At 46.3% G+C, this 19179-nt stretch overlaps 1 protein-coding gene across 7 annotated transcripts in view; it reads right to left on the reverse strand.

The window, feature by feature from the left end:
* Window positions 1-19179, reverse strand: part of Pknox2 (PBX/knotted 1 homeobox 2) — a 248935-nt gene that overhangs the window by 173886 nt on the left and 55870 nt on the right. The window lies entirely within an intron of this gene.

Consider the following 19179-nt stretch of genomic DNA (forward strand, 5'->3'; position numbering starts at 1 on the left):
CTGGGAGATTCGTTCTAGGATTTTAGGATCCTTCATAGTTACTCAAATCTGTAGCAACTCTAATCTCTTATATAAATAAAATAGTGTAGTATTTGCATATAACCTATGCACATTCTCCTGTATACTTCAAATGATCTCTAGATTGCTTATAATACCTATTACCATGTAAATGCTATGTAAATAGTTGTTATACTGTTGTAGGCTTTTTAAAAAAAATAATGGCAAAGAAGAAAAAGAAGTTTATGTGTTGGAGCAGAGACCCACTTTTTTTCTGAGTATTTGCCGTCCTTGGTTACTGAAAGCTGCAGAACCTGTGGATGCCAGGTCCTGACTGTACTTCCTTCCTCCCATCTTGGCCCCTAGCTGTTCTCTCCAGGTGCCTTGGGACCATGGCAGAGCTCTGACTCCATAGGCACTGGAGAGAATTGTTGAGGAGGTGACTCCCTCCCTCCGGAGGACAGAATCTTCCAGCTCCCCACATCAGTGTTGGAAGAATGGCAATCAGAGAGAATGATTTGAGGTTTGGGGAGACAGAACACCCATCAGTGCTCTTTCCACTTGAGTATTTAAAGACACGATTTATTCTTTGTAAAAAAAAAAAAAAAAAAGGCTGCTTGGAAATTGCCCCGGCGCTACATTTTTGCTGAAGACGTCAGATGTGTGCACCTCTTCACTCCAGTTGTCTAATAGCGCAAGTGCTGTGTCTCCAGCTCCATTTGTTTATTTCCTTGGGGTGCGTTCTCTCCCAGTCTCTGGGAGGCAGAGGAAGCCTGGTGTGTTACATAAGCACCTCATCAAAACAAACATCCAGCTAGACTCTCCTCCTCCAGTCCTCCCACTCAGGCTCAGAAGGAGCTCTTACCTTGGCTTCTACAATTTCCCAGGGTGCTGAAAGATTTTGTTCCAGATAAGTGCCCCCTGATTGCTAAGCAGACCCCTTGGGGTCTAACCTGTAGCCTACCTGGGCAGCTGGATTCTCTGGTGGTGGAGATGGGAGTTGGGGATCTTTTCCTTTGACCTGTAGAATCCCCCTTAAGCATCTAGACCTGCTTAACAACATTTATTTATTCACAGAATACCTAGTGTGTGCTAGCCCCTATTCCGGGCATCCAGGCTACAAAGAAGAGGCAGCCAAGCTCCCTTCCTTAGAAAGCCAAAGTATAGCAGAGGTGACAGACATGCAAAGAAATAACAGCAAGTCAGCAGGGCTCTAACTGAGGAAGGTGTATATTCTGGAAACCAAAGGGAAGGAAATACTAACTTGGGAGGGGGAGGGGAGCAGGCAGAGCCTTTGTGCAGCACCTAGAACAACTGTCAGCTGGGATCTGCAAAGCAGGGACAGAGCCAAGTCCCTCTTCTGGGCCTCAGAGGTACCCAGGCTGGCTCTGGACTGACTAGACTCCCTCCTTCCCTTTGTTCTATGAAGGATACTGATGTCCTTGGCAGCTTGCTAATTTCTCCTTGTGCCTCAGTTTCTTCATTTTTATGATAGAGACAGTAATGATGACATCTGCCTGATAAGATTGATATGAGAGCTATAAATTATAGATACTGTACGTGATCACACGAATGGATGCCTAGAAAATAGTAGGCCTCCATCAATGGGAGTTGGGCTGTCATTTTGATTTCTGTTATAGCTGTTGTTGGCAAGCTTCAAAGGATCCTAAAGAAAATACCCGAGACATAAGGACATATCTGATTGTATGGAAATTCTTCACTTCCGACATAGTAAGAACTTCTTCCTCATCCAGCCTCTAAAGGAAGGGTGGCTACTTTGAGCAACATTCATGGGCATTGGCAGATGCCTTGCTGTTCCATATAGATACTCATGCCCTCTCTCCCTCCCCTCCACACTGCCATTTCTCCATCTGGGCCCCTCATACATTGACACAGTGTCTATATTCAGTCTAGCCATCACTCTTTCTTGCTGCCTACAAGGTCTCTGGGGCCTCTTTTTCTTTTTTTTATTTTATTTTATTTTATTTATTTATTTTTTGCCAGTCCTGGGGACTGGACTCAGGGCCTGAGCACTGTCCCTGGATTCTTTTTTTTTTTTTTTTGGCCAGTCCTGGGCCTTGAACTCAGGGCCTGAGCACTGTCCCTGGCTTCCTTTTGCTCAAGGCTAGCACTCTGCCACTAGAGCCACAGCGCCACTTCTGGCCATTTTCTGTATATGTGGTGCTGGGGAATCGAACCCAGGGCCTCATGTATACGAGGCAAGCTCTCTTGCCACTAGGCCATATCCCCAGTGGGGCCTCTTTTTCATTGTCTTTCTCCAACCCATTGTACATACCAAAGCCATCTTTCCCAAACACAGATCTGTCCAAATCAATCCTCAGAACTCTTACACATTCCACCACTTCTCCCTCAGAAGCGTGGCCTTCAAGACTCTCCTTGATCTCCAGCCCTACCTCTATCCCTGACTAAGCATCTGCCAGATGGAAAATTTTGCATTTCCCTTCACCTGCCAAGCTATCTCTGGCCACCAGGACTTGATTCATGAAGTTCCCTCTGCCTGAGGTTCTTCCACCCATTCCTTCACTTCTTGGCTAACTCCTGATCCTTCAGGTATCAGTTCAGACCACTCTGCTTCGAGGAGCCTCCCTACATCCCGAGAGACTTTCTGAGGTGCCCTCCTGGCTGCTCAGAGTGTCTGCCTGTGCCTGATTACAGCATTTAATGTATTGTAGCGGAGGTGCCTGCTTGCAAATCATCTGTTTCTATTTCTCCAAAAGGGCATATCCTCAGCCTGAATAATGCCTGAACACAGTGTGTTAAAAAAAAAAAAAGTAGAATCTGTGCTGAACGAATGACAAAAGGACAATTAGACAATGAGCAAATGAATGAAGGAATAAATGAATGAGCCAGGATAGAGGAACTGAGAAAGACCTGATTCATACAAAATAATGCATAACAAGGGGGCATCCCCACAGCTGAATCTGAACACATCCTGCAGAAAGCAGAGACAGGATAGAGGCATGAAGAGGTTTAGGGGGTGAGTCCAGCATGCACCAAACAAGAGAGTAAGGGGTGGGGACTAGCAGAAGGGCAGTGGGGACTTCCAGCATGGAGGGCCCTTTTCTACCCAGATCCCCTGTGCCTCATTTGCATGAGTCCTAGCAACCTGAGAACAAAGTCTCTTCAATAAGGGTACTTCTCCTATTTCATAAACTTTCTTTAAATTAAAATCTAAGAGACGCACACACATACACATATACCCCACAGACATCTTCGTCGCTGAAAAGTTGCTCCCTATAAAATAAAAGAAGCTGTTTAAATGTCTTCCTTCCAAGCTAGCCCCACAGAGCTGGAGCTGAGAATACATTAGCCTTTAATGAAGTGAGACTCTCATCTTGCAGGAGACACCTCATTTAGCGCAATTGTTTCAGAGCCATTACAGAAAGACAATTACAAGGAAGCGGGGAGAGTAATTGGAAATGCTGGCAGGAGTTGGGCGAAATGATAATAAATAAAAATATTCAACCTAATAAGCTTCCAGGAGGGGGTGGGATGAAGAAAATCAACATAATTAGAACTGAACCTTAGCAAGGAAAAACAGACAGCAGGGTGGCAAGTGCTCAACTTGTACAGGAAGAAAGAAGTCACATGCTGCTGATCGTGGGGTGGGGGGGGGACAGGGGCTGAAGGCAGATGGCCCCTCCCAGAAGCTTCCAGAGAGTGGAAGGGGAGCCCACAGGCCAGAGCCCATTGAGGGGACACAGAAATCTGTATGCATGGGGAAAAAAATGCCCACTCTGGCACAGCCAGAGGTTCCTCATATGTTGAAAGGAACAGCGGGAAGAGCCTCAGCCAGGCCGATTCTGCCACTACTGGAGTCTGCTGGTATAAGGGTAGACAAGAGACCCAGCATGTTCTTAGCTCTCTCTGTTGTCCTGTCTTCCTCTCGTGTTCATTCCTTATCTGATAGGTCCCCTTCTTTGGTTCTGAAATTTCAACAAGGGAGTCTAGAAGTTAAGCTTAGCAACTCAACCTAAACACCCCTGCTATCAAATCATTCCTGGCCTTCTCTCCTTCCCCCCAGGGAGTGTGGCTCTGCCATTTCTGTCTGCTCAGTTCCCATACCACAACTGCATTTGATGAGAGGCTTGCTTCTTCCTAAACAGCCATGAGCATGGCAGTATTTCCAGAGGAAATGATATGAGGCCTAGGATTGGTTAGCAAATGACCCCATTGAACAGGGGCTGGCTGATGGTTACCGAAGCAGAGTAATATATCCATAGAGTTCACGATATACTGTTTGTTCTAGTTTGTTTGTTTTTAATCTGTTTGAAAATTTACACCAGGAAAATGTCTGGCTTGCTTGTTTGGGGGTGGAGGAGAGAAAGAAACACAAGTAACTTGAGATCAAACTTGTTACTTCAGTACCTAAGGCTGAAACACAGTTATGTGGGCATATATTTATTTATTTGCCACATGATGATTCTCTAGTAAACTTATTAAGCATGCTCTTTGGAAGTAAATACTGGAGGATTAAACTAGAACCAAATTTGAAAACTTTAAGAGATTTTCTAAGTTCATGCCTGTAATCCCAGCTATTCAGGAAGCTGAGATCTAAGAGTCACAGTTTGAAGCCAGCCCAAAGCAAACAAATCCATGAGACTCATATCTCCAATTAACCAGCAAAAGGCCAGACATGGTAGTGTGGCTTAAGTAAGTGGTAGAGGCAAAGAGTAAAGCAAAAGCATGAGGCCTAGAGTTCACACACACACACAGATTCTTCATTGGCAAATGCACCTGCGCGTCCATTAGAAGCTTGGGGCAGAAAACTCATAAACAATAGCCAATGTACTCAAATTTGTGTCTTCCTAGTCACACTTATTTGTGAGTGTCAGCCATATGCCAAGCCCTGGAAAGTCAGGAGGAGTAGGGTCCCCCCCACCCCCACCCCGGTCAGTTCCTTTCCTTAAGAACTTTGCCATTCATTGAGATGCTGGTTATAAAGCTTTCAGGCTTGAGGTGAGTTCACACAAAAAAGGTATTTATCAGAGACACTAGTCTTACCTTACAAGTGTGAGCACAGGACTAAGTCATTGGTGGCCCAGTGATCTAAGTCCACAGTCCTCAAACATTCTTACAACGATGGCAGTAAAAATGTTTAACACCCGCCTCCAATGTGTACACATATAAACATCCATGTGTATGTGTACAGATACGGATGTACGTTCACACATACATATATTAAACCCACTAATCTACCAATATATAGCATACTTTTATGGAACATGTTCAAAAACAGAGGGTCAAACAGGTGGGGTGCTGGTGGCTCACACCTGTAATCCTAGCTACTTGGGAGACTGAGATCTGAGGATACTGGTTCAAAGACAGCCCAGGCAGGAAAGTCCCCACAAGACTCTTATCTCCAATTAACCACTAAAACAAACAAACAAAAAACAGAAGTGGAGCTGTGGTACAAAATGGTAGAACACTAGCCTTGAGCAAGAGTTGAGGGACAGAACCTAGGCCCTGAATTCAAGACCCATGACTGACCAAAATATAGATAGGTAGGTAGGTAGGTAGGTAGATAGACAGATAGACAGATAGAGGCCAAACAGGATGAGTTGTTGTTTTTTTTTTTAATACACATAAAGTTGAACTGTTTCTTATTCCAACGTCCTATCTTGCTTGGTTTTAGAAGTTTTGTTGTATGTACATTATCAGTATCTTGGGATCTGTGAGCACACACACACACACACACACACACACACACACACACACACACAGTAATTCCAGTTCACTTGGTATACTAAGCAGAATTTAACACCTGGTTTTCTGTTGCTGGTCAGAGGATTCCATTTCCAGCAACCGGTAGCAAAGGCACCTGCAGGTCCATTAGAGGCTTGGGGCAGAAAACTGAAAGCCAAGAATGAGAGAACTCAGATGCCTTCTTCTCAAACAAACTAGGAGTAGCCACCCTTCCATTAGGCAAGCACGTGTCACCAATCAGAATGTGGTGGGCTATTCTAGGTACAGTGAGGGCCACAAATGCAGCAGCACGGACCCTGCACTTCCCAAGTTTGGTGAGGAAGGACCAGAAGAGAGCCACCTGGGATGCCGGTGACAATGTTCAGTAGGTGTTCCAGAGCTGTGAATGGAGAAATGCTTTCTGATTCTGCAGGAGGTGACAGGGTTGCTAGGAAGGACTTGGATATGAGGAGAATAAAGAAGGACTTTGGAAAAAGGAAATGTCTTTGGCAAAGGGCACAGAGAGGGCCAATCTTCTCTGCCTCTCCTGCTTCCAGATGAAGATCCTGTATCCTGAGGCTGGATGGGACAAAATGAATACTTACTAGAACAGCAAAAGAAGAGGCAAATACAAAAAGAAGGGATCACAAGATGGAGCACCCTGGAAACTAAATATGGAAGCTGTACTTCTGACCCTATCCAATATCCCCAACACCCAACATCCCCTCCAGTAGTGCAAGAAGCCACTAAAATGGTCAAACCAAACAATCATTCATCCAGCACCAATCCTGAGAGAGGAAGGCAATTCTAACAACAAAGTCAGTACCATGTGGCCTATAAGTGAGACATGAGTTGACTGACTGGGCCCAGAATCCCATAGCTGTGTTTCTGGAAACCTTTACTAGAGTTGAGACATCACTAGTAAAGACAAAATTGAAACCTGGAGTGATGACATCATAGAAAGATGCCAAGTTACACACTGGGCATTCATCAAAGATAAATCACCACCAGGGGCATTCACCACTGTGAACATGGGTTCTCACGAGGTAAATGAGAGCAATGGAGAGCATTTGGGGCAGACAGAGAAGCATGAAAAGGTGTGATCCTCCCAGAATCCTTCTGGGAGTGGTTCTAGAATCTGACAATCCCAAGGAAAGCAGTAAGTGATGGTATCCCAGAAGACACAGAGAGGCCAGAGAGAGCGAGGCCCTGGCATGAAGGGTCCTTTTGGGCTGATCTTACAATGCCTAGCAGTAGCACTAAGTGCTAGGCACAGTCAGACCTATTAAATGTGTTTTGATTGTAGATCGTTATTTCTTGGAAGTAAGGGCTGGGATTAGCAATTCATTCTTATAAAGCCCTAGGCAGTGCCACATGCTGAGATGCATTTATTAAAGTCTTTTGATGAGAGAGGGAGGGAAGAGACAAGGGAAGGGAGGAGGGAGAGTTGAAACCAAGGGGTGGGGTAGCCACCCTCACTTCCCAACACCGCTCAGTTTGTAGAACTAAAACCTAAGACCTAAGAGGATAAGGTGAAGTTAGGCACTGGTGGCTCACACTAGCTACTCAGAAGGCTGAGATTTGCAGATGTCAATTATAAGTCAGCTCAGGTGGGAAAGTTCCTGAGATTCTTATCTCCAATTAACCACCAAAAAACCAAAACAAAACAAAAAGCAGAGAGGCTGGGAATATGGCCTAGTGGTAGTGTTTGCCTCGCATACATGAAACCCTGGGTTTGATTCCTCAGCACCACATATACAAAAAGTAGCCAGCAGTGGCGCTGTAGCTCAAATGGTAGAGTGCTAGCCTTGAGCAAAAAGAAGCCAGGGACACAGTCCAAGCCCCAGGACTGGCGAGAGAGAGAGAGAGAGAGAGAGAGAGAGAGAGAGAGAGAGAGAGAAAAAAAAAAAAAAGCAGAAAGTAGAGTTGTGGCTGAAGTGGTAGAGTACTAGCATTGAGAAAAAGAGCTACCAGGCTCTGAGTTCCAGCCCCAATACCTGTACATGTACACATAGAGAGAGAGACAGACATGGTGGATAGAAAGAGGCAGTGAAAAAGACTGAAATGCCACACAGAGATGTCCTAAGGGTTGAGCATGTCTCTCGTTTCCTTTAATTTCACCAAGGCCCTATGAGATAAGATTATTGTTATTATTATTTCCCACATCCTTAACTGATGGGGAAAACTAAGGCTAAGGCCAGGATCTATCTGATAGGAGGGAAGAATAAGAGAGCAAGGACTTGAGCTGGAATCCATTGCGCTTGCACTGGTTGATCTTGCTTCAGGGAAGGAAAGGAGAACAGGCACCAGCAAGACCTCAATGGCCCACGTCCAGGCGCCTTCCTGGATGTTCTGCCGAGGCGCATCTGTATATGAGATCTAGGAGTTGAAGAGAGCGCATTTCCAGGATTTAGGTGGCTTGGGGCCTGGACTGAAATAGTGGTTGCAACTCTAGGACCTGGAAGGTTCTGTGGAAGGCAGTTCAGAAGGATCTTACTCCTGGTTTTATATTTTGCATCTACAAGAGCAACGCCCATCTTAAAACCTGGGAGCTCTAAATCCCAGCTTGACCTCTTCTACAAAACCTATTCTGTGTCATGCACATTGTTGCTTCCTCTGAGCCTCAGTTTCCCCATTCAGTGCTGAGAGATTCAGTGATCAAGAAGACCTTTTGAGTAGCCTGTAAGTCCCTTCTTTAATCTTCAGATATATTTCCTTTTCTGTCTGGCCCAGCCTGCTGATCCTCATTATTCACAAGAAAAAGCAAGGATTTCTTTCCTTTAGTGAGTTCACTGTAGACTGAGCTTGGCCATCACAGGATTCCCCAGGAATCCAAGCCTAAGCCATCCTAAGAGTAGCTGGGCAATTGTAGAATCAGGTCAGAGTATACAGGTTGGAAAGAGAGAGTTAGGAAAGACAGTAAGGATTCCAACTCACAACCAATCCCTCATCCAGCTACTTAAGAGGCAGAGATCCAGAGGAACAACATTTGAGGCCAGAGTGGGCCAATAAAGATCAAAAGATTCCCATCTCAATCAACAAACATATGGTGGTATGCTCTTTTAATTCCAGTTATATGGAAGGCCACAGGTAGGAGGATTGTGATTCCAGGTTGGCCTAGGGAAAAAGTATGATCCTAGCTGAAAAATAACCTAAAGCAAGAAGACTAAGAGGCATGGTTCATATGGCACAATGCTTGCCTAACAAGGGCAAGGCCTTGAGTTCAAATCGTAGCACCTTCAAAAAAAAAAAAATCACAATGGCATCATTTGAGAGTAACATCCCCAGGGCAGGCGAATACAGTCTTTGGAGTCATGGAAACAGTCCAAATCCCATCAGCTTCAGTTTGGGAGGAGGGGGGGGGGTGCAATCCAGGTGTGTCACTTGAGTGTGATGCACTTAAAAAAAGAAAAGAAAAAGGCTGGGCACTGGTGGCTCTTGCCTGTAATCCTAGCTACTCAGGAGGCTGAGAGTCGAGAATTGTGGTTCAAAGCCAGCCCACACAGGAAACTCTATAAGATTCTTATCTCCAATTAATCACCAGAATACCAGAAGTAGTGCTGTGGCCTCCAAGTGGTAGAGCACTAGCCTCACTACTGACAAAAAAAAAAAAAAAAAGTTGGGTTTAAAGAAATAAAATTTAAAAAAAAAAGAAACAAAATAATGACAATAAACTGCTCTTGTCTCTGCAGGCATTTGCCCCCAGTGGGGACCAGGGACATTCACTAAACTTGCCCAACTTCCAGGTAGCCCTGAACCCTTATATTGTGTCTCCCACCCCTCCTCGGGGTCTTAGCTCCTGACAAGCCCAGCACCTGGAGAAGGATCCGCCTTGTGGGCCAACCTCACAGGCACCCCGCCCTTCCCCAGTCGCCCACCCCAACCTAGCCTAATTCAGTCCTAAGTATTCCTAAGGTGCCTTCCAATTTCCCGCTGTAATAAATGGCACAGAATGCAAATGGAGGTGGATGTGGGACACAGATGTTTGCACTAATTTAATTGAGGGAACACCTTGGATTAAACACTTTGCAAAACACTCACAAATAGGTTCAGTGCATTTGGTAATGAAAAGCCTCCCAGCCCCCTGGCACTTTGCTGAGCTGCCTGGGGCTGGGAGTGGGAGGGCATGGGGGGAGTGGGGAGGCAGGGAGAAACCCAGGGTGGGCAGGAGCAAGAGTCTTGAACCCAAGGAGAAGGCAAAGGAGCCGGGCCTCTGGAGGGGATCTTCCAGCAGATCCTCTACCAGCTGGAGCCCACCCCATGAAGAGCCAGAATCTGGAAGGGCTGGGGAGGGGGGAGGCAGCATCTGAGTCCTCAAGTGGGCAGCTGCTCACCTAGAAGGGTCAGCAATAGGCAGGTGCTCCCCAAACACAGGGTACAGCCACCACTCAGAGGCTCTGCCCAGCCAGCAGAGGCCAGTCCCCCACCTCGAGAAGATTCCTGTCCCCAGCACCTGCATGGCGGTGGCGGGTGAGGTATAGACTATAATCTAGGTACAGTGTGATGAATGCCCTCAGGGAGGGGTATTTGGGAACTTAGAGATGGGGCAGCTGCTTGGCAGGAGAGGGAATCAAAATACCAGTGGAAGCTGTATGAGGTAGATCATGCCTGTAATCCCAGCACTCAGAATATAGAGGTAAAGGATCATGAGTTCCAAGCTAGCTTGGGCTATATAATAAGACCTTATCCCTACTACAACAAAGAAAACAACAACAAAACAACAACAACAAAACATTCTTAGCAGGGGGAAAAGCATATGCAAAGATAATGCTGCCAGACTAGAGAGAATATTCACATAGTCTGTGCCCCCTTGGGGAGATAGGTAGGATTATTGATGGGCCACTTTCCCCCAAATCCTTCTTCTATTCTTCCATCTCAATGACAACCAAAAGAGGGCGAGGATAAGGGTCTCTAGACCAAGCCCCCTGGCCAGCCCTCCCCACCCTCCCCAATTTCCACAGGCAGGCAAGTTTAGAATCAGTGCCTCTAATGATAGCTCTGTAAGTCTCAAGAGTTCAAACCAGGCCTGCACGCTCTTTTTTTTATTCCTGAAAACAGAATCCTTAATTTTCAAACACAGTCATCACTTCAAGTGTAATAACCGCTATAATAATAACCTCTTCTCCTTGTACAGTGCTTTATAGTTTATATAAAACACTTCCTCATATCTCTTTAATCCTCCTCCATAACCCTTCCAGAAAGACAGAGCAGGGAATGGAAGCCTTTCTGCGTCCTAGAAAACAATGAAATTCTTCCATCTCCACTAAGTACATAGCAAAGCCTACAGCTCACACCCAGCCTGTCTGACACCAGAGCATTTGCTTGGTTCAGTCCTGCACTGGTACCTGTGCTGAGTACTTGTAAAGCACCTGCAATGTACCTAGAAACACTGGACTCAGAGCATAGCATGGTCGTGATACTTGGATGATCCTAAGTCTTGGATGAGGCGACAGTCCCCTGACAGATATCTCTGGGCCAAAAGTAAAACATTATAACTAAAAGCTAAAATCAGGTCAGGCGCAGGTGGCTCATGCTTGTGATCCCTAGCTATTCAGGAGGCTGAGATCTGAAGATCACAGTTCGAAGCCTGCCCAGGAAGCTAGCTAGGCAGGAAAATCTGTGAGACTCTAAGCACCAGAAAACTGGAAATGGCACTTGGGTTCAAAGTGGTCCAATGCTAGCCTGGAACACAGCGCCGAGGCCCTGAGTCCAAGCCCCAGGACCAAAAACAAAACAAAACAACTCCCTCAATCACACACACACACACACACACACACACACACACACACGAGCATGAAGATGTGAGCCATTTCTCCTGATCTAACCCTCGCTGGCACGGGACACAAACTCCACCCGCACAATCCCTACACTAACTGGGCTACAGTCCAGAAGAGCCTAGAAGCTGCAGCTGCAGGCTACCCTTGGGTCCCATACCTCCCTCCAGAACCAACAGATGCAGGAACAGACCTGCAGGAAGCCTGGCTCACATATGAGCCCTAATGTCACAGGGAATAAGGAAATCCTTTTTGTCTTTCTGCAGTGGCTCTGGGTGAAGTCAGGATGGATGAATGGATGGTTAGCTGGTCAAAGAGGGAGGGGGAAAGGCTAACAGCAATTCACATTCACTTCTCTACAAGAAGATCCTTGGGAGGCGGAGGGGGGGCGGAGCATGGGCCAGGCTCTCTAATGAGGTCAGAGAAACCTCTGTTCCCTCTCCTAAGTGGACCTTGCAGGGCCACATGGACACGTGTGAAAGGAGACGCGGACCACTCCGGGCACAGGACTCAGTACAAAGGAGATGGAGAAAGGAAGTGCTTTTCTATCTATGAAGTAAAGATAACGGAGAGGCAGGTGACCCTGTATGGCTTGAGCAAAAAATCAGCCTTGTGACCAAGAGTAACCTCCATCTCTCCACTCTCTTTCCTTGGCTCATCCTTTTATCCTTTCACTCAACTAAGCTTGTAGGGAACCTGTCACAGCCAGACATGAATCTAGGTGCCAAGATTAAGGAAGAATGAGATTCTGTCCTTCACATGGATAACTGTGGTCCTACGATATCTGCAGGGAAAGAAAGGGTACAGGCAGCAGTGTTGGAGGAGGGAGTGCAAGGAAGACCCATGAGGTAGTAGTCACAAAGGCGATATTACAGAAGTAGCAGGGGTTGCCCAGGTTAAAGATACTCCAGAGAAGCAGCACAGGCAAAGGCACTGAGGCATAAAAGTCTACAGAGCCCTGGACGGAAATGCGCAATCTGGCCTAGTTGGGATCTCAGGTATATGAATATGCCTGCCCATGTGCCTTGAGTGGCTGGCTGTACGTGTAAGGAGGAGGGAAGGAGATGAGCTAGGACAGTGGTTCAGGGCTGACCTTCATCCTGTGAAGAATTACAAAGACCACTGGGGTTTTCCAGAAATAGAGTAGAGTGATCCTGCATTATCTATGGGAATCCATGCTAAGACACCTAGGAAACACCTGCAGTCAGGAAAAGTACCAAATGTAGTTTATAGTCTATGTTTACCTGACTATACACACCCATGAGGAAGCTTAATTTATAAGAGAGATTAATAATAGCTGATAATAAAATAGAATGATTATAACTTTATTACCATAGACTGTAATAAAAGTCATTCAAAACTTACGAGTTAAGCTAGGTATAGTAGCGCATGCCTGTAAATCCTTTCACTCAGGAGGGGAAGGCAGGATGAACTCAAGTTCCACAGTAGCCTTTCCAAAAAAAAGTTACAAATAGTTTACTTTGGGAATTTCTTTTTTCTTTTTTGCCAGTCCTGGGGCTTGAACTCAGCGCCAGAGCACTGTCCCTGGCTTCTTTTTGCTCAAGGCAACACTCTGCCACTTGAGCCACAGCGCCACTTCTGGCCATTTTCTGTATATGTGGTGCTGGGGAATCGAACCCAGGGCCTCATGTATACGAGGCAAGCGCTCTACCACTAGGCTATATTCCCAGCCCCTACTTTGGGAATTTCTCACCTACCAGTTTTTGGACCACAGCTGAGCACAGGGAACTGAAATCAGGAAAGCAAATGAGCAGGTAAGGGGCAATCACCATCCATACATGTCAGTGGGGTTCCAGCACACACAGGCAAGGACTGGGCTCTGTTCCTGGGAAGCTCTTTTGAGCTAGCACTGATGATGAATGAATCTGACGAGAGTGTCTCCTCTTTGATTCATGCCATTAATTATCTCCAGAGAAATGGCCAATTTAGGAGTACCTTTTCCTCTTTGAAGAGCCAGACTGGCTGGCTAACTGCAAAGACAAGGGGGTCTCCAAACCAACCCAATACTAGCCACACACATGCGCAGTGTGTGCACATGCACACACACACACACACACACACACACACACAGACTGCTGGTAACAACCTTTAGGAACCTTTCAGAACCTTCTTCCAAGACTCCCAGCTCTCACTGGGATTGGGGGAGCATTTGAGAAGGAATATTATTCAGGGGAAAGGTGCCAGAAGCTATCCAAGGAGAGAAAAGAGGGAAATCTTCGACTGGATGAAGTTTTGTGTGTTTTTTCCCCAGCTACATTTGCATTAGACAGAGCAAAAGCACATGGAGTGGATAGGTACAGGCCTGGAGTTTCCAAACCCTGCTTGAAGCAGCAGAACCGGGCTCCTCCCTCCCTTCCAAACCCCTTCTCCAGAAAGGTTTATGGAGAAGACTCCAAATAGCCCCCTCTCCTGCAGGCATAGTCACACCAACTGAAAGGAGATTTAATTAGCAAAATCTCGTTAGGCAAACGAAATTATCCGTAAGACAATACTCTTCTGGACAGGGGGTATGATTAAACAAAGCCATTAATTGAGAGAGTCGCCTTGGCAGCTCTCCGGGATGCATTTGTCTCAAGGCAGGCTCCATCCACTCTGCCTCCTTGGGCCAGGGGAACAAATTTGGCCTCTTCTCCTGCCTGGCCCACCTCTTCCTCACTTCATCTTCTGTCTTCTGGGGAGGGGGTTTAGAGGGGATAGGGGGAGGGGGCTCCAGTTCGGGCTGCCAGACCTTGCAACTCATCAGCGGCCTCTCCCGCAGCCAGATTCCTGCTAAAGTGCCTTGATTGCATAATGTCTATTTGCATAATGTAAATTGCAATCTCCTAGCTCGGGAGGCAGGAATCACAGAACAGCCATTATTTTTTTACCACTCCACAAAAATTTCTACATTTAGAAAGCAGATTTGCAGCTCAGAAAGCCATATAAATCTGAATCCTCCAGAAACGCCATTAAATCACACCAATTAAGCTGGACCCAGGAAGAGTCCCTGTCACAGCTCTTTGTACACTCAAGGACTCTCAGCCTGGACAGAGAGAGGCCGAGAGACACTGGAGGCAGCAGCAGCGAGGCTGGAGGCAATGCTGTCAGAAGGATGAAGGGAATTCGGTCTTACAAACCTGAGTATACCAGCAAGCTCAGGCTCCCCAAACCTGGTGGAGCAAGGAGAGAGGGAGAGGGATGTGGAGCTAGCCGTGTGTGTGTGTGTGTGTGTGTGTGTGTGTGTGTGTGTGTATTTAAGCTGTCTGATTTCTTGTAGGCAGGTGCACTGTCTGTCTGCAGAGCATATTTGAGGATGAAATTTCTCCTTTCAAAAAGAAGATCCAAGCAAGGTATTTTCATACAAAGAAGCTGGTAAAAATCTCTAACCCTTCCAGCTTCTCCTTAAGAACTTCCTCTGTTTCTTCCCAGATACCCTCCGGCCTAGGGGAAAGAGAAAAAGAACGAACCCAGCTCAAACTGGGCTGTGCTGGGTGTATTTTGAGATCCTTTATGAACTGTTACTAGGGGTCACTGGGGAAAAGGGGTGAGTCACAAGGCCTAGGAAAGGAGGCATTGCCTGGGATAGCTGCCTAAGACTCCAGCTTCTTCGAAGTAGTGCACCTGGCTATTCTTTTGCCTCTTTATTGCTTATTCAATATTCATTTGTCAAAGGGCAAGATGCTAATGTGTATTATTAAAATATCAATAGTTTATGAGTGAACTTTTATGGCAAGTACAGTTAAAGGCAAGGCTCTTGACCATCCCTGACAGAAGCAATGATAAGGAGTAACCTTTCTTTACAATTCCACTTTTTCTTTACCTACTGAATGAATAAAGGGCTGAACCATTATTGAGTGCCTACTGCATGCTGGAAATGGTTCAAGATGTCATTGAGTGCCCACAGAAGTCCTGGAAAGAATATATAAATCTCATTTCTCTTCTAGACATGAGGACTCTGAAGGCCAAAGTCACACCCGCAATCACAAAGGTGCTAAGTCTTGAGGCCTCAATTCAAACTTGAGTTTTGGATTCCAAATACAACATTTTCTCCTCAAACTAAAACTTGGGAAATCAAAATGACCTTCATGTATCTATGTTTCCAAATTAGACATTCATTTCTGGAAGCCAAGTTTCATGACAGGGTAGAGAACAGAAAGAGTCATTCTATCATTTCCTAACAGCCCATCTCCACAAAGCGGGAGTCCAGTGAGAAAATGCACCCCAAGTGCACAGCACAGTGCCTAGCATGAAATAAGTACCAGGGAGGATTAGTTACTAATATTAACATTAAGCTATAGAAGAACTCAATACTCTCCCTCCAAACCCTAGCATCTCTTCATCAAGATAAAGACTATTTGCCTCTCTCTTCCTTACTTTCCTTTCTGGCATTAGCTATTCTCAGATCATAGGTCTTTGGTTCTGTCTCTACTGCTTGACTACTTGGATTCATTTCTGTCTTCTTAAATCACAAGGCAGCCAGAGCATTCAGATCATCATCCAAAACTTAACTGTATGTGTATCAAGGACACAGGAAAAAGAAGGGAGCTGGTTTTACTTAAGGGCACAGCTTCCCTATATGAGAATATACAGCAGAGGGAGAAAAAGGAGAACAGAGGGCTTGGGGAGCCAGGGAATGAGGGCTGCCCACAATTTCCCATCCCTAGCAAGACCCTTGTAGACTTTTAAGCCCTGATCTTTGGCTAGTCATACCTCAATATGTCCATGGTGATGGAGATAGGGGTAGCCAGGATGCAAGCAAGGAGTCCAGGCTGTGAAGTCCTCGGTAATAGGTCTAAGATGTTCCAAACCCCAGACTTGAAGTTGGAGGTTTCAAGTAGACTCACGCTCACTGAAGTCAAGGTTTCTGCTCAGCTATAGGGAAGCTCTCCTCCCCCGACCCCCACCCCCGGCCCCCAGCACTGCCATGTTCCAGCCTAGCTTGGTCTGCTGAGGCCCTTTCCACTGAGACATTCTGAGCCAGGACAGTTTTATTTATCTAAAGCACAGGTTTCTTTGCCTCATCATCCCCAAATCCTCCTCACAAAGCATTCATTCACTTCCCTGGAAAATACATGAGCCAGTTAAACTAAACCATGAATAGATATTTGACAAATACTAGTTGTAGTAGATTATTAGTATCTCCCAAGATGGCTACAACTTTAACATATATATATATTAAACATATATATGTTAACATATATATGCATATATATGGATTCCCAAATGGAAAATACCTGAAAAAAACTGTGCCTGTACTGAAACTGTGCAGATGTTTTTCTTGTCATTATTCCCTAAACAACATAGTATGATAAGTATTTACATGATATTTAAACTGTCCTAGGTCTTATAAGTAATCTAGACATGATTTGAAGTATATAAGAATATATGCATGAGTTGTATGCAAATACTACTCCCGCCATTAATATAAGGGTCCTGGCCATCCACAGATATGGGCATCTGCAGGCACTGACACCAGTCCCCAAGGGTAAGAAGAGCTAGCAGAATTATATATCCTGCCCTTCTTCTAGTCTCTCAGTGAGATGTGCTACTTTGGAGAGGCGGCGGTAGCTGTGGAAGTATCTGGCCCAATGAAGAGACTGTGGGTGGTGCAGGTGGTGCTGACTGGCATCAAGGACTAGGTCAGGAAAGCAATGCATCTTCTTCTTTTTTTTTTTTTTTTTTTTTTTTTTTTGGCCAGTCCTGGGCCTTGGACTCAGGGCCTGAGCACTGTCCCTGGCTTCTTCCCGCTCAAGGCTAGTACTCCGCCACTTGAGCCACAGCGCCGCTTCTGGCCGTTTTTTGTATATGTGGTGCTGGGGAATCGAACCTAGGGCCTCGTGTATCCGAGGCAGGCACTCTTGCCACTAGGCTATATCCCCAGCCCGCAATGCATCTTCTACTTGGCTTATTCTCTCTGTCTCTCTCTCTCTGTCTCTGTCTGTCTCTGTCTCTGTCTCTCTCTCCTCTCAATATTTCTTTCCCTTGAAACTGGGAAACCATCTTGTAAGGAAACCTAGACCACACAAAGAGGCCACAGTTGATGGCTCCTGCTAATATCTCAGCCAACAGCCAGCCTCAAAGCCCCCAAATATGAACAAGTCTGCTAACAGTTCAAGCACCCAGCTTTTGAGTGGCCCCAGCTGGAACCGCAACCCTAGTGGTACCGAGAAAAACTGTTCCCATGATGGCCTATCTATATTTCCAACTCAGGTTATATGAGCTGAATAAATATTCAAGTACTACATTTGGGGGTAATTTGTTACACAGCCTACGAATAGACATCATTGGAATTAGATGAGAAAGTTGACTATTTCTCAGTGAAATCCAAGTCTCTCTTCTCTCTGACACTTTGGACTTTCAGACTCTTCTCTTACCTGGTACTCATCACTCTGAACCTATCTCCTCCTCCTTTCTCTCTCTCTCCAAGAAAAGTAGGATCCTTATGCTTGAGGTGGCTGTCACAAACCACACTGCCCGGAGGATCACTTGAACCCTACCCACTGTAGAACCTAGGATCTGAAAAAGTCCACCATTCCAGCTCCTCACTGCAGGTCCAGGAGCACCCCTGTGAGGGGGCTTTCCCTGAGTGAGTGGCCCAGTGCCCAGGAGGTGCCTGGCTGCCCTCCAGGGCCGGGGGTGGGGGAAAGTACAGGCAGATTTCTCCCCACTCTCCGCTCTCATTAAGGTTCACGCTCAGCTTGTTCCTCATACTTGACTTGACTTATGAGGTCCCTCTAACCTCCGGTGCAAGGAGACATCGATTCTCACAAAGGTCATTATCTTCTACTCTGGCTCCCCCGCCCAGCCTCAGCTCCAGCTCCAGGCAGGCTTTCCTGGAACAGGATGGAGGGAGGCACCCTGCCCTGCCTCTCTCAGCCTGGGGATCCGACCACTCCACAGCCAGGGCTGCAGAGGAGGTGCCCTGGGAACCGCAGCCCGTCAATCACAGAAGCGACCAGGACTGAATTGCAGCCATTAGGCAGGATGGCCGGCGCCCTACTCACTCACCAGGCAGCCATCGGCAGGATGTTAGCCGATCGCAGGGCGGCCATTCTTATGATTTATTCAAATACTCATTACAGTCAATCTATTTTTACACAGAGGTGAAGATGTGCACTGATAACGGTTAATCATTTATAATTCCATGAACTGGTTGGAAGCCAATGTACTATCAAAGTCGTAGCAGCAGCAACACAGCCTCAAGGTAGCCCCCAGAAAGCAAGGTGAAGAACCCATGCTGGCACAGGGCAACCTGGCCACCTGCTAACATTCACCAGACCACAGCTAGGCTGTGGGAGGCAAATGAAATGGGAATTCCCAGGCTTTCCCTTCCAGGAGCTCCCAGCCTCCTTAGAATAGTGCAGAATCTCTGAAAAGGGAGAAATTAATTCCAGATGGGGTTACTGGTGGGCCAGGGGGACAGTAGTGGGGAGGCTTCATGGGCAAAGCTGGACTGGTCGGATCCTACAGGTGGACAGACATGTAGAGAGTCAACATGACCCACTGAGCATAAGCAAGAGTAGAGAGAGCCCTTACTGGACAGATAGAGAGCAAGCAACTAGAAGCAGCTCCTTTTTCCTCCTTCATAGCTTCCCAGAAATAGCCAGATGTAAAGTAAAGGCAGGCTCTGAACTTGGCCCAGTTTGGGAATTGATGTTGCTACATCCTCCTTACACGGCCCTCCTACCTCCCCTAAACACAC

Source organism: Perognathus longimembris, chromosome 3, assembly GCF_023159225.1.
Source record: "Perognathus longimembris pacificus isolate PPM17 chromosome 3, ASM2315922v1, whole genome shotgun sequence".
Classification (NCBI taxonomy): domain Eukaryota; kingdom Metazoa; phylum Chordata; class Mammalia; order Rodentia; family Heteromyidae; genus Perognathus; species Perognathus longimembris.